This window comes from Aedes albopictus, chromosome 2 (genome assembly GCF_035046485.1).
Source record: "Aedes albopictus strain Foshan chromosome 2, AalbF5, whole genome shotgun sequence".
NCBI classification, from domain to species: domain Eukaryota; kingdom Metazoa; phylum Arthropoda; class Insecta; order Diptera; family Culicidae; genus Aedes; species Aedes albopictus.
Window position 1 is genome coordinate 353,753,529 of NC_085137.1, and position 13,303 is coordinate 353,766,831.

The following is a 13,303-nucleotide window of genomic DNA, read 5'->3' on the forward strand; positions in this document are numbered from 1 at the left end:
TTACAGAAATTTTGTAAACAACAAGGCCACGAAACGTCAAAATCCCATACAAAATCAAAACAGTGCAGTGCCCTATAGTAGTTTGCTGCAAATGACTGCCCGCGTGATACGTAGACCCACATCACGATTGTTTTTGGTGTGTTTGCTAGTGATAGTTCGTATAAGATTCAATCGACTCTCACATTCTTTTTTAATCCGATCACAGTGAGGCTGGAAACTTATGCCGTTTTTCTTTATTATCCAGTTCCAACCTGGGTTGGAACTGGATCAGATCACAGTTTCAACCCCAACCCGACTTCGGTTTCGCTTGTACTAAACTTTGTTTGACGTTGTTTGTTTACACATTTTCCGCCAATCCAGTTCCAACCCAGGTTCAAAAAGAAAAACGGCATTAGGTGTCGGTCTAATGTCGAATTCGTTTTTGAACCTGGGTTGGAACTGGATTGGCGGAAAATGTGTAAACAAACAAACGTCAAACAAACTCAAACAAACTTTAGTACAAGCGAAACCGAAGTCGGGTTGGGGTTGAAACTGTGATCTCATCCAGTTCCAACCCAGGTTGGAACTGATTCAAAAACGAATTCGACATAAGTGTATTCCGAGGATGCGGATGGTGGACTCGTAAGGAATTTCTTCTCCATTGATGGTCGGCGGGTTCTTTTTAGCGCGATGTCTCACAGAACAAATGTGAGAGAATTGACTTTTTGATGGTGACAGTTCGAATCCGTTAGAGAGTGCCCAGGAATGGACTGCATCGATGGCTCTTTGTAGTTTCTTGCGGATTAAAGCAGGCCTATGTCCTGTTACAAGGATAACAATGTCGTCCGCAAATACGAAAATGAAGACTCCTTCTGGTAGGGATTCAAACACTCCGTTCATAGCGATAAGGAAAAGGGTTACCGCTAACACGGAGCCCTGAGGCACGCCAGTTTCCTCTGGAAAGTAGTTCGATTTTGTACTTCCGATGGACACCTGAAAGGTTCTGTTTGATAGGAAGTTACGGATAAAGGCGAAAGTGTTGCCACCAATGCCCCAGCTAGCCAGTTTTTCCAGAACCGCCGGGGTCCAGATACGATTATATGCCTTCGAAATATCCAACGCAGCCAAGTCCACGTGGAGGCTATTTTCAAGGGCGTCGTCCAGAACGTGGCCGAGTGTTGCGAAGTAGGTGCTCGTGCCACATCCTTGGCGAAACGCATGTTGTCGATGGTCCAGAAGGTCGTTGTCCCGAATAAATTGTGTTAGTCTCCGATTGACCATTCGTTCCATAACCTTACTGCAGCAGCTGGTCAGAGAAATCGGACGGTATCCGTTAGGCTCGGTACGAATTGAGTTCTTTTTGGGAATGGGTATGACTAAACTATGTCGCCACTGGGCGGGGAAAGTTTTGTTAGCCCAAATTTTGTTGTAGTTGTGTAGCAATACCCTTTTTCCGATCGGCGGTAGGTGGCAAAGCAGCGGGTATCCGATTTCGTCGGGCCCAGCTGATTTCCCTCTTCCGCTACTTAGCGCAAAAGACAGTTCGGCAGGAGAGAAAGGTTTGTCTAGTCGATCATCTGGGCGGGTGATTGGAGGTTGGATGGATTCAATTGTTTTCGAATATGCTTCGAGCCGAGTGAAGTCTGGGCTGTAGCCGCTGCGAGCGCTCAATTTAGCGAAAAAACCGCCAATAATGTTCGCAACTTCATTTGGGTCCCTTGTGATTCCGTTTCCTGTCCTAATGGCAATACCATTGGTACTGCGTTTCCCCTGCAAGGCGTTTATGTTTTTCCACAGTTCGGAAGTTGTACTGTAACTGTTTATCGTGTTCAGGAAATCGTCCCATGACTTACGCTTTGCGGAACGAATCGTATCCCGGCAAGCGTTACGTTTAGCACGATAGTCTGCAGCTATTGCTTCAGCATCAGGGTGGTTTGTCGCGATCCGCTTCAATTTTCTGAGGGCTTTTCTTCGTAGTTTTATGGCCGCTTTGGTTTCAGGTGACCACCATCTTAGTGCCCGACGTCCGGCGTTGGAGCTTGTTTTCGGAACAGCTTCGGAGGCTGCTTCAAGAATCGTGTTCACTAGGTCTTCGAGCGACGTATCATCTTCTATTGGACTGATGTCAATCATGTTTTGAAAGGATTGCCAGTCGGCCAGCTCATATTTCCATCGAGGGCGTCTGGTTGTTTTTGGTGGAACGAAGTTGCAGTAGATTGATATGGGGTGGTGATCGCTACCCAAAGGATCGTCATCAATCGACCACTGAAGTCGGCCGATTAATTTCTCGCTAGCAAAAGATACATCCACAGCTGAACTGATTTGCGGGCGAGAGAAAGTGGGAGAGCCATCATTTAGTATTCTAAGGCTAGCTTTTTCGGAGGCACGAAGGATTGCAGAGCCTTTGTCGTTGCTTCTTCGTGAACCCCAGCTAACGTGGTGCGCATTGAAATCTCCGAGGATAAGATATGGTGGGGGAAGTTGGTCTAGAATTTTGCACAGCCGCTGTTCAAGGTTAATGCAATCTGGTGTTGGTATATAAATGCTGACAACGGTTACTGAGACAGGAGATTCGATTCTGGCTGCTACTGCGATTAGGTCGGATGGAGGGGTAACATCGACGTACGTGGTTGATTTATGGATACCAATTGCTGCAGACTGATAAATGTTTGCCCCGCCTTTCAAAATCCAGTCGTATTGGCCTTGCAACGTTTTTCCCATTACTGAGAGATCAGCTCTGTGCACTTCTTGGATGGCTATTAGGACGGGAGTGGATTTAGCTACAAGTACTTCAAGATCGGCAAGATTGTTGAAGAATCCGTTCATGTTCCATTGCAGCGCTAACGATGGCTGCCTCGTCTTGCTTCCGCTCATCTTGCTCTGGTGTTGGACTGGACTTCTAGGTCGTTTGGTTTGATGGAATGCAGGCTTTGCGGGTTTGCCAGGGGGCTCGTGGTTGGAGGTCAACTTATTGGGACTGGAGGTTGAAGGTCCACCAAAATGGACAGTCGATGGAGGTCTCGCTGGCGAAGGACAAGATGAAACTGTGGGTACAAAAGCCAATGATGACGAAGTACCCACCACCGGGAAACTGTTTCTATTAGTTCCATACTTCCATCGGTCATATTTCTGCGCATCCGATCGAGCATCCGGTGGGATACGGTTTTTGAATTGCAATCGGGCTGAAGTCCTGATTATTTGATCATTGTTTGGTAGATTTCTCTTCTTTCTTGCGGCCAACGGACTCCGGTTGTCCGCTATTTCTGGTCCACGGATATCTTCCACACTAGTGAGACCTCAACTGCCCGAGGCTTTATCATGATTTCTCGCTGTAGTGTACCCCACTGTGTACACTACTTTCGATTATCAATACATGTACAATAGAAAGTGAGTAGCAACTCGCATACATAATGTATATTACCAAAAGGAATATATTTCAGTTTTGTTCTCACTGTTAACCAAGTCAGATGCCTACCGAATCCGAAAACCTTTGAATATAACAGTGGCTCGAGGATGAACTGGATTTATTGTTTCATTTTGTCGCGTGATTTTTTATTTTTTTTGCTTCGGCCAGTGATTTTTCTGAAAGCGTGCAAAATTTGTGAAATTGTGTACACATCGTAAATTTTGTGTGGAACATTTTCCGTTGGTTCGGCGCGGAGGCATCTTTTTGTGCACATTTTTGTTTTGTTTCGGTGACGATACTGGGTGACGTTTTTTTTTCGTTTTACACTTCAACTTTTTTTTCCTGCCGATTGGGTCGTTGATTTTTACATAACTAAATCATTTTTCCAATCGTGCAGCGTATTTTTTTATTTGTGTTGTAAGTGTGTTTTTATAATTGTACTTTTCATAAAACGTCATTTTGAATCGCTAGCAACGATTCTTTTAAGCCCAGATTTTATTGTTCGTCTTTTTGTGCCATTTTGCTTGGCAACGCAACAGTGAGCAGTATGAACAACGATATGATGCCGATATCATTTACAAGAATGTCGCACTTCGGCATACGGTATTAGGAGAACAACGGTGCGGCAGGGCGCTTTTGTTGCCCAATTTTGATATGAATGCTGTTTCCCGACGATGGAGAGGACAGATGACGATCAACTCACGCAAACGGTATGACTGCATCGGCCAAGCATCGACGGCATATTGTAATCCAATTTTTTGTGCAACATCTAGGGTAGTTTCATCAACTGTGGAGAACTATTACAAAACGTGTAATTTGTGTTTAATTTTAACGTGTTTAGTCTAGCCCCAATGTTTTTTTTTGTTTAGGGGAAAGAATCGGCTCTTTAATCTTAAATTGTAGAAAAAAATGAATGAAGCAGTATACAACTATAATTATAAAAAGAGCAGTTTTGATAACAATTTTTAAATTAGTTTAATATCTCACTTACTGATGCAAATGGTTCATTTTAGATTAGGGCAAATCAAACCTGATTTTGCATTCGGAATGATTGATTGGAATTGTGTCGTAGAACTTAACTTTTCTGAATAAACAGATAAATAGTTTCCAATCTTAAGGGAAGAGGAGTTGTAGTGTACCCCACTGTGTACACTACTTTCGATTATCAATACATGTACAATAGAAAGTGAGTAGCAACTCGCATACATAATGTATATTACCAAAAGGAATATATTTCAGTTTTGTTCTCACTGTTAACCAAGTCAGATGCCTACCGAATCCGAAAACCTTTGAATATAACACTCGCTTCCTTGGTTTCTTCGATATCCAAGTGGGGGAGTATGAGGTTATCACGCGTCCCACTGTTTCCTTCGAGTCTCATCTCCTTGATTCCCTCCCTGACAGTTTTTGTGGAGTTTGCCAACAGGTTGCCCACCGGTTTTGGTGCGCCAAAATCTTCCGCACTGTTGGGTCCCCGGCTGCCCGAGGCCTTATCCTGCTTGCTCGCCGTCTTGGTTCCATCAGTATCCAAGTGGGGGAGTATGAGGTTATCACGCGTCCCACTGTTTCCTTCGAGTCTTATCTCCTTGATTCCCTCGCTGACAGTTTTTGTGGAGTTTGCCAACGAACACCGGGGGTTGTCCACCAGTACCGGTCCACCGAAATCTTCCGCACTGATGGGGCCCCGACTGCCCGAGGCCTTATCCTGCTTGCTCGCCTTCTTTGTTCCGTCAATATCCAAGTGGGGGAGTATGAGGTTATCACGCGTCCCACATTCATCTTTGAGTCTGGTGATAGTGTCCAGGTGGGATGCTAGACTGAGAGGTATGTTAAGTTTCGGTTTAAGTTCCGGATAATCAGTTTCTGATATGAATTTAGCTGTTGTAATCTCTTGTTTTGGTACTGCTATGATATGCTCACTTCCGAGATTGTCCTTCGTTTTATGTGGGCTATTTTCTTTTTTACGAAAACGTGTTTTTGGTGAAGAAGACATTAAAGTTGGTGATTGTATTGTAGACGGTTTCGAAGGACAGAACTACAGTGGAAATCCTTCTGTCACATTCTCCTCCATTGTTTCGTCTGACGAGGACGAGATGTCGTGTTCTATTATATCTGATTCCATGTAGAGATCATTGTTCACTGTTTGAAGATCTTCCGTATCAGAGATGTACATTACTGGTAAGTTTCCCTTAGTTCGTTTAGCACAGATATTCTCTCTAGTATGCTCGGAGTTATTTTTCCCCCGTTTCGGTTTCGTGCCAGTGTTGATCTCAGAATCCGCATTATCCATCGGCATTGTGGGAATTGTTGAAAGATTCTGTACTACGGTGATGGGTGTATCCTTCCCTTTCTTTGAGGCGTTGGGTGCATTCTTGGTTGATCCTTTTTGACTGTTATGTTCTTGGGTACTAGTAGTTGCATTGGGGACCATTTTCTTGGCAGTTTGCTGTCGTTGGGGCTTAGAAGTGGTTTCGATGGAAGCACGGGCTGTCTTATTAGATGCGCGAAGATCTTGGATTTCCTAGACTTTTCTGTTTACTGTTTCTTGAAGGGCGGATACTTTAGCGACAAGATCTTCAATCGTTCCGTGTTTGCGGACAAGGTCAATCCTGGAATCCTTTTCTAGTGCCTTTTCCAAGGTTAGGATTCTCTCATCCTTTTTTTGGATTTCTTTTTGCAGGTTGATTATCATTTGTTCGAGACGCTGAAAGTCGGTACTGCTGGTTGGAGTGTTACCTGTGGACATTTTGTCCTCCAGAGCCTTTATTTGAGCATCTTTCTGAGCCATTTGTCCGGAGAGCGTCTCTAACTTTGCTGACAGATCGGAAATAGTTTTATCTTTACTGTGAGATGCAATTCCAGCGAAAGAGCGTTGTCCTGTGCTTGCTTCAAAAACTCTTCTGGCTTCGGGGTACGACAAGCCTCTATCTACTCGTATATGCTGAATTGTGTCCTCGTTTTGGTACATCGGACATTTACGGCTGCTGACGGAATGGTCGTTGGAACTACATCGGCCACAGTATGCAGGGTTCTGACATCGTGTATCTTGGGTGACTTCGTGTTCTTGGTTGCAGTTTCCACATGTCGGCAGTTGTTTCTGGCACCTTTGCTTTGTGTGTCCAAAGTGGTAACACTGGTAACATACCATGGGTGCAGGATAATATGGTCGGGTTCGAACTCGCTGGTAACCGATGTCGATGTGTTCAGGGATCGTAATTCCACCAACGGTGAGAGTCACCGTAGGTGTAAATTCCCTGTGTTCACCTACTTTTCTGATAATCCGGCGGATACCGGTGATGTTTTGATCCCTGAGGTACTCGAGCACCTCGTTGTCGTCCGTCATTTTCATTAAATCGCGGCAGCTGATTACACATCGTGTTGAATTTAGCCCGGGATGGTACGATACTTTAACTGCGGTGCCATCAATGAGTTGAGACATCGTTAGGAGCTTTTCGAGGTGGTGCCTGCTTCTGACCTTCAGAGCGTACGATCGGCCTTGCGACTCGGAGATGGCTTCTTCGATTTTTCCATTTACCCTTTTCTCGATAGATTGGCGTAGTGTGAAAGGATGGTCGGGCATTTTGCCGTTCACCGATTCCATGCGCAATACTATCAGCTCACCGTAATTTCCATGTGGGTCCATGTAGCTGGGTAATGTTGCCCCAGTTTATGTTCCATCGAGATAATTAGAAGGTCCTCCTCCAGGATCACCCGGGAGGGGGGGAAAGCCCACACTCAGCGACATCGCTGGTGGGGCGGGTTAAGGAATGAAACACCGATAGATTGAAACTTATTTCTTTTCAAGTGCCAATTCTTATTTCCTTATCCACCCAGCGGATGGAGATGAGTCAACTGTCTATTCGATTTGCACTAACTTGCGCAAGATTGCTAACGAAGTAGTTGAACTTGTTTGCAAGTTTGAAAGGAAAACTGGCGTGGGGTTGTTTTACGATGGCGTTTTTTCGTCTCTTCGCCAGTCACGAGTCCCGAATTTAAAAAAGTGATTTTTTCACCAAAAACTCACTTAATTTCAAGCACTAACACTGCGCACGAATAGCACGGAATAGGAACTTCAAATTAAAATCACTTTTTCCGACCGCGACGCTGTTTGACTGCGATTGTTTCACACTAAAAGGAGCACCGTAAGGAAAAACTTTACGCTGTCAGCTCCAGGGGTTTCCAAACTGGCGAGCAATTTAATTTTGTACAGCCTTTGGTTTAGCTTGTCAGCGCTGTAACTTTCGAATTTGATAAACGAAATGGCTGAAATTTTGAAACAAACATTTCAAAAAAAATCGATGCACTATCAACAATTTTATAGTTGAAACATATATTGGGGCTGACCGTAATTTTAGCCCCTCAGACAACAATTAGTACGAGATGAACCAACCGAGGGCTGAAAATCTCGATAATAAAGAAAAATAATAATAATAATAACAATTAGTGAGTACCCCTTATTGTATCGATTGTATTGTTGAAAGTACTACACCAATAATCATCAAATTTTGCAGGCATAATATACACATAATCATCTACTTTCTGTGAAAATTTCATGAAAATTATCAGGGTCATTCAAAAGTTATGAATAGGCAAACATCGCACATGAAAAACATGAAACATTTTCACTAACACTATCCCCTATCAGTAACTTTCAATCCAAATGATAAAAGATGATGAAATTTTGCAAAAAAAAGTGTCTTTATAAGTATCAGAACTGCTCACGAAATTTCATAATTATCCTCACAGAACTTTGAATTGTAGCGGGAAAGAACCATCTAGTATGCGAATAAAAATGGGGTAAGATTGTACAAAAAGTTAAAAACCACGTCAGTTTGTTTCACATCCACAGTTAAAAGTAATGCATTGATTTTTATGAAATTTTGCACAAATACATAATAAACATACATCAAAGAGTTCTCAGCTAATTTTTGGCCAATTTTTATTGATTCAGTACAGAGTTACTGCCGTACTTCTATGTCCCGATTATTGCGGATACAGGCTTTATATATATAACAATATATGAAATTGTACTAAAATGGTTTATTTGTTGAAAAGCCTAATTCCAAAGTTGCGCCACTTATGCGCAAACTTTTTCACCGTAACATTCTAGAATAGACCCCGATTATGCTTCAGAACTGCTGGGATTTGCGCAATTCAGCACAAAAAAATGTTGCTGATCAAAATATTTCATATTTGCGTTGTTTCAATGTTTCAACCCCTTTTAATGATTTTTTATAATTTAGTTCTGTATAGAAACTTAGTGTTTTAGGGTTTCTCACGAAAAAATGGTCAAAAATTGATTTCAGATAAACCGAGCTGATCCGTCAAATAGTTCTATTTTTCGTTAATGTCTAACTTTGATGTTTCAGAAACGCAATGTGCTAGAGGCTTGAAACTTTGGGCTTTGCCTAATTGGAATATTTACTTTCGACAAAAAAATATAATAAAAAGATTTGGAGAGGATCACTTTTTCGATTTTTGTTCGCCTGGTATCTTATAGTGTCACGGTGGTGCAGAAGGCCAAATTGAAAGATTTGGGATTTTTTTTTATTGTTCGGGCCGAAGGGTATCAGAATTTCATGAAGCTTTTTCCACAGGCAGGGCTCATGAATATATGAACAAAAAAAATGTAAAAAAACTCAGGGTCGCCTAATTTTCCGGAAAACTCAGGTGGAAATTGTTTGTTTTCCCCTGACACTACTGACTTTGAAACGAAGCATCGTAGATACAAAGTTTTTTTTTATAGAAAATTTTCTCAGAACTGGAAAAAGTTTTCCTCAAAAATTTCAACAGTTGAGAAAGTTTGTAAAGAAAAGCCATCAGCTTTGTATAGTTCGTCACCAGTAGTGTCGTTGTTTTTGTTTTATGTCAATGTCCAAGATTGCACCTTGAAAATTATCTCTTCCGTTGTATCTGTCATGTATTGTTTGTGAATGTTACATTGTTACTACGTCCCTATATTATTGAACAGTCTGCCACTTTAACGTGTTTTACAACATAATTAAGTAATTTTACCTTCTTTTGTGTGATCCGTCCCTGTTGATGTCGACACAGCTTTTTTCCGGTTGACCGTAAAGACGTGGCCTGCGCCGTTATTGACCCATTACAGTCGGAGTTGTCGGACACGTGTACATTGAGAAAGCTGTGCTTATCCCAAGCCCCATCTATTAGTTCTCTGTGCAACTCCGCTAGCTGTCCGCTAGCGTCAATCACGGAGTAGCAACTACAAAGTGTACGGTCACCATGCAATGCTCTTGCTCTCAGCAGGATCGCTCCATAAATCCAATTCCGGATATTTAAATGGCCTCGCATTTAGGGAAGCAATGTAAAATTGGGCATGTGATCTTCCTAGTGGAGCGGCGCATAAGCGACATGTTTTTATATTTTTGTGTTTTTGTCATGTTGTCGAAATCCTACCAAAAAAATTTATGAACCTATTAGGCACGTTACGAAATACATATTCTAGTAGGTTCATAAAATTTTATGGTAGGATTTCGACAACATGACAAAAACACAAAAATATAAAAACATGTCGCTTATGCGCCGCTCCACTAGGAAGATCACATGCCCAATTTTACACTTCATTGTAAAATGTGCTGGCCACTCATCCTCTAAGGACTGTATCGGAAATTAACTATAAACGTTCACAATTACCTAATAATCTGTTCGAAATAAACAAAACTTTATTTTTGGAGATACTATATAAATCTCTTAAATAAAGAATGGCAGTTCAGATTTTCAAAAAATAACCATTTAACTTGGACTTTTATCTCAAAGATTGCACAAATGTTTTTAAAATTTTGGACACCTCCTAAAAATTTACAACTGTGAAAACTGAGGGAAAATATCCAATTTTTTCTCTTATTTTTGCGCAAATATATTCTTTTCCAGAATGCTCATGATTCTGTTATTCTGTTATAATCAACGCACCCCCGGGCCGTGACCAATCTGCGTTGAATCGCTGGGCGATACGTCTACCAGTAGACTTGTATCTGCCCTATGCTAAACCGATTAGCATAGCAAGTCCTTTCCACTGATGAGTAGGCTCGAATGTCCCGCTCCTCCCTATAACCCATAGGGGGAAATAAGGAGTTTTCAGTTTCAAGTTTTGCATGAATCATGACACCAACTCTTTCTACCATAATGCTTTAAAAATTCTGAAATAAAAGAAAACTAATATGATGAAAATAATTTAGATGCAAGTTTTTACACAAAATTTAAAGATCAGTTATTTAAAGGTGAATTGAAGAAATGTTAAGTACGGTACCTATACTATAAAATGTTCCGCACCGCCACGAATGTGATGAATAAGCAAACACATAAATATTCTATTTGCCTAGTAGTAGAAAGAGTTGCGTGCCTGTTTATAAAAGTTTTTACTTATCTTGATTGCTCCGGACAATTTCCGTTTGTGTTTGGGAACTTCGTGGGTGTACCAGGATAGGTTTTCTTCAGAACTATGGCGTTTTCTGGAATTAAAAAATAAAAGGAAATACTGGGCCGCACAGCTCCGCGGCCCACTTATATTAGTATAAATATATATATATATAGGACGAAGTAGTCAGTTTTTGTCGATTTCGTCAAGTATGCGTCTTAAGTCTTGAGTCTTGATCACCCGTTGGCTTCGAATCTATAAGCAAGCACTATTAAATGCTGCACTTTCACACTATTGGTTTCGGCTTCTTAGTTATTTTAAATTGATATGGCAAGAAAACATTATTAAGCGTTAGACATTCAAAACATATTAGGGTTTACTCACAAAACAACTATCACATATGAAAATACTGATATTGAAAATTAAAATTAATATTAATCACAAGTAAATACAATGTCAGCACTGTGAATGAGCAATTTGAATACACGAGATACTACTATTTGTTGCATATTGATTGTTAAAATTAACCAAATAGTGGATAGCCCAGACAACAATTCCAAGTCTGCTGACTCCAGAAAGATCCCAAGATTCGTCACAAAGCACAAATGTTTTCATTATGATTCACAACGACTCTCGCAACCCTAGCAGGTTCCTCCTGTTTATCGAGCATTTCTGATAAATCAGCTATACTCCATCTGTAGCAGCCGGTTCGCAATGAACCGCTGGAGGCGCATTAAAGTGTTAAAGGTGATATTTTCATTACAAGAATTATAATTAACTTCCTTCACTTAAATACCGTCAAACCCTGTGATCTTGGCTAGGGAGTAAACAGTTACGTGAAGTTGTATCAAAATTCTACAGAGTGTTGGGGAAGGGGAGGGGACATAAACATACTTCTTCCTACACCTAGCAGTTCGGATCTTCTGTTCACACTGTCATTCCAACCTTCTTTCAGTGTGAAACGTTTCTGGATCTGAAACGGGTGGTATCACTTTACGCTACTCTTCTATCATGAACATAGATAACTACTTTTAAAAATAAAAGTTTTGTCCTACTACCTATTTTATACCTGAAAGATGTTAATTGGTCAAATGTTTCGTTCAGCAAGTCTATGTCCATATTGATGATACAACCTTTTATTAATGAGTAATAATGTTGCTTACAGTTGTGAGGCAATATAACATTCAACTCGTTGAGTGCAAGTTATGAACCTACAGAAAATTTCTTATTAGGCTGTTACCTCTAAAACTACTAAACACATATTGAAACGTGAAATTGTATTGTAATAATTGATCCTAATCTTAACCCTATCACTGGAACGCGTTTGAAGCAAATTGATATTGCTAATGATTTGGTTGGGCATTAAAAATTTTTTTGGTTTCGACAATAGTCACATACTATGCCCTACGACATTGGCGATTCTATTGTCTATGGCTCACCTATTTCGTGTCAACCAGCAGGGACTTGGGGTCTGTTCCAATTGGTGAATTAAAATTATTTTTTACTTAAATTTGACAGTTCGACACTTAAACTTGACAGTTCTCCTAAGGAAATAATTATCAAACTGTCTAGTTTAAATGAAAATTAATTTTAATTCTCCAATTCGAACAGACCCTTGGTCTGGTACCCAATTCAGTATATCCGCTCCACGTAATATACCGCACCTCTTTTGATTTGTGATATATTACGCGGAACATTACTCTCTTCATTCGGATAGCGGCTATGTAACCCATTGGATTAAAAGCCTCCATCAAACATGAAGCGATTAATCGGAGACTGAAGACTCTATACCAAATTTGGCTCAGAGACAGGTAATCAGTGAGGTCAGTTTTTCTCGTTTGTCAGAGACGATTGATACGTATTAAGACAAATTTTCCACTGCATCTGCCAGTACCCCAATTAACACAAGAATGCCAAGGATCACCGCTCATGCTTTACAATACAGTTGGAAAAACTAGAACAACACCTGGCCACAATGATGCATAAAGCACTAAAGCGGACCGGAAGTGTTGGTGAGCCAGCCCCCACCATATTCTTTTCCAGAATGCTCATGATATAGGAAAATTATTTTTATTAAAACTAATTCCTTCCGCAGCTTAGGGCAATTTTTAAAAATGAAAAAAGGCCATTTTTCGAGGAACTCTTTTTTTTATGCGTCTTCAAAGAACGATTACGCAAATAAAAAAATACATAAAGTTGAAAATTTGCATTTTTTTCGATTGGGTATGTATTTAAATCTATTGAAGAGATAGTTTTACCAGAGAACGGAATTTTATAATCTCTAAAGATATTTAAAACAGAGCGTCAAAGTTCGACCAAAAAGTATGTGTTTTATGGGATAGACCATATTCTTAATATTGGAGGTTTTTCTATCCAAAATAAGAATTTTAAAAGTCGGTTTTAAGTGATATGTTATGTGTACATAACTGCTAGTAATAATAAATATTTTCCGGATTTTTCCCCGTACAATTTTTTTTCGCAACAAATATTTGAAATATTAAAAAAATTTAAAAAAAATGCAGTTTGTACAGATTGTTATTTTG

General features: G+C 40.5%; 1 protein-coding gene and 1 long non-coding RNA gene across 2 annotated transcripts in view; one reads left to right on the top strand and one right to left on the bottom strand.

Annotated features, from left to right (window-relative positions):
* LOC109416657 (uncharacterized) overlaps positions 1-13,303 on the bottom strand; it is a 325,658-nt gene that overhangs the window by 164,878 nt on the left and 147,477 nt on the right. The window lies entirely within an intron of this gene.
* Positions 3,314-4,640, top strand: LOC134287231 (uncharacterized). The gene is made up of 2 exons (XR_009997140.1): positions 3,314-4,095; positions 4,159-4,640. It is a non-coding gene; the product is annotated as an uncharacterized LOC134287231 (long non-coding RNA).